The sequence below is a fragment of the Macrobrachium nipponense genome, chromosome 37 (assembly GCF_015104395.2).
Source record: "Macrobrachium nipponense isolate FS-2020 chromosome 37, ASM1510439v2, whole genome shotgun sequence".
NCBI classification, from domain to species: Eukaryota; Metazoa; Arthropoda; class Malacostraca; order Decapoda; family Palaemonidae; genus Macrobrachium; species Macrobrachium nipponense.
In genome coordinates, this window is record NC_061097.1 from 30,667,179 (window position 1) to 30,669,678 (window position 2,500).

A 2,500-nucleotide genomic window follows, 5' to 3' on the forward strand; every position below is an offset into this window, starting at 1 on the left:
AGATGTTATTTCCGTCTATCGTTCTTTGAACAAATCTGGTTCTTAGGGCCTGATCTTGTGCCGCTGTTATCATTCCTTCAGTTTCCTTCTTTAGCTCTCCCCTCTGTAGCCATTGCCATGTGTCATCGCTGGCTAGTTCTTTAGTCTGTCTCATGTATTGTCCGTGCATTGGTTTATTGTGCCAGTCCTCTGTTCTGTCTGTCATTCTCCTGTCTCTGTATATTTCTGGGTCTTCGTCTACTTTTATTAGTCCTTCTTCCCATGCACTCTTTAGCCACTCGTCTTCACTGGTTTTCAGATATTGCCCCAGTGCTCTGTTTTCGATGTTGACGCAGTCCTCTATACTTAGTAGTCCTTTCCCTCCTTTCTTTCGTGTTATGTATAGTCTGTCCGTATTTGCTCTTGGGTGTAGTGCTTTGTGTATTGTCATATGTTTCCTGGTTTTCTGATCTATGCTGCGGAGTTCTGCCTTCGTCCATTCCACTATTCCTGCTCTGTATCTGATTACTGGCACTGCCCATGTGTTTATGGCTTTAATCATATATCCGGCGTTGAGTTTTGACTTGAGTATCGCCTTGAGTCTCTGCATATATTCTTTCCTGATCATGTCCTTCATCTCTTGGTGTTTTATATCCCTCCTTCCATTATTCCCAGGTATTTGTATCCTGTCTCATCTATGTGTTTGATTTTGCTCCCATCTGGTAGCTTTATCCCTTCAGTTCTCGTTACTTTGCCCTTTTGTATGTTGACTAAGGCGCATTTTTCTATTCCAAACTCCATCCTGATGTCCCCAGATACAATCCTTACAGTCTGGATTAGGGTATCTATTTCCTTGATGCTCTTACCATACAGCTTGATGTCGTCCATGAACATCAGATGGTTGATTCTGTTGCCTCTTTTCTTGAGTTGGTACCCGGCATCCATCTTTTGTAGTACTTTTGTCATGGGAATCATGGCTACTACGAAGAGTAGTGGGGACAGTGAGTCGCCCTGGAAGATCCCTCTCCTGATATTAACCTCTGCTAGTCTTATTCCAGAGCTTGTAAGTATTGTATTCCAGTTGCGGCATTGTATTTTTGGGAAGGAACTGATGGTGTTTTACCTCTGCCCCATATATTTTCAGGCATTCTATTAGCCATGTGTGTGTTATCATGTCGAAGGCTTTCTTATAGTCTATCCATGCCATGCTTAGGTTGGTTTTCCTTCTCACCTACTGTTTCTTCATTACCATTTTGTACTATCAGGAGCTGGTCTTTTGTGCCCCTACACTTCCTTCTGCAGCCTTTCTGTTGGTGGGGGATGGTGTTTGTCCTCCTCTAGGTAGTTGTATAGCCTTTCACTGATGATACCTGTTAGTAACTTCCACATTATTGGTAGGCAGGTGATAGGCCTGTAGTTACTGGCTATATTTCCCTTACTCTTGTCTTTTTGTACTAAGGATGTTCTTCCTGTGGTCATCCATTTTGGTGCATGGTGATTTGAGATACAATGCTGGAGTTGTTCTGCTATTCGTGGGTGTAGGGCCTTGAAGTTTTTGAGCCATTATCCATGGACTTCATCGGGACCTGGAGCTTTCCAGTTTGGCATTTTCTTTAGTTGGTGTCTGACTGTGTCTGTCGTGATCTCTGTGAATCTTTGTTTTATTCTCCCTGTTTCTTCTTCCTTGACTTCCTGGAGCCATGTTGCATGTTTGTTGTGTGATACCGGATTTCTCCATATGTTTTCCCAGAGTCTCTTACTTGGTTCGGCTTCAGGAATTTCTGGGTGGTTGTCTTCCCCTCTTAGTTGGCTGTATAGTCTTTTCTGGTTGGTTCCGAATTGTTTGTTCTGTTGGTATCCCTTATTCCTGTTCATGTACCGTTGGATCTTATGTGCTTTGGCCTTAAGCCTCTGTTTTACATCTTCTATTGTGTTGTTTAGTCCCCTCTCTTGTACTTTGTATTTCTCGTTGAGTTCCTCCTTGTTTTCTTGCTTCTTACCGCCTTTTTTTCTGCCATCTCTTTTAGTTTACTCAAGTCAGATCTCATCACCATTATTATTATTATTATTATTATTATTATTATTATTATTATTATTATTATTATTATTATTATTATTATTATTAATCTTGTTTTTTAATAAAAAAAATTTTCGGCTCCAGATTTTTTATTTCGCTTTTTTGAATGGGCATTTTATTTCATTTATTATTATTATTATTAAGGGCAGAGTGCACAAGGCAGTGGTCAGACCAGCAATGACATATGGATTGGAAGCAGCACCTCTAAAGAAAACAGAGGGTAAAAAGTTGAACGTAACCGAGATGAGGATGCTTAGGTGGATGATGGAATAACCAAAAAGGACAGGGTTAGAAATGAACATATTAGGGGTACAGTAAAAGTCACTGATGCATCAAAGAAAGTGCAAGAGGCAAGGTGAAGATGGTATGGCCACCTGATGAGAAGAGAAGAGCAACACATGGCAAGAGAAGTGATGGACATGGAGGTGGATGGAACACGAAGGA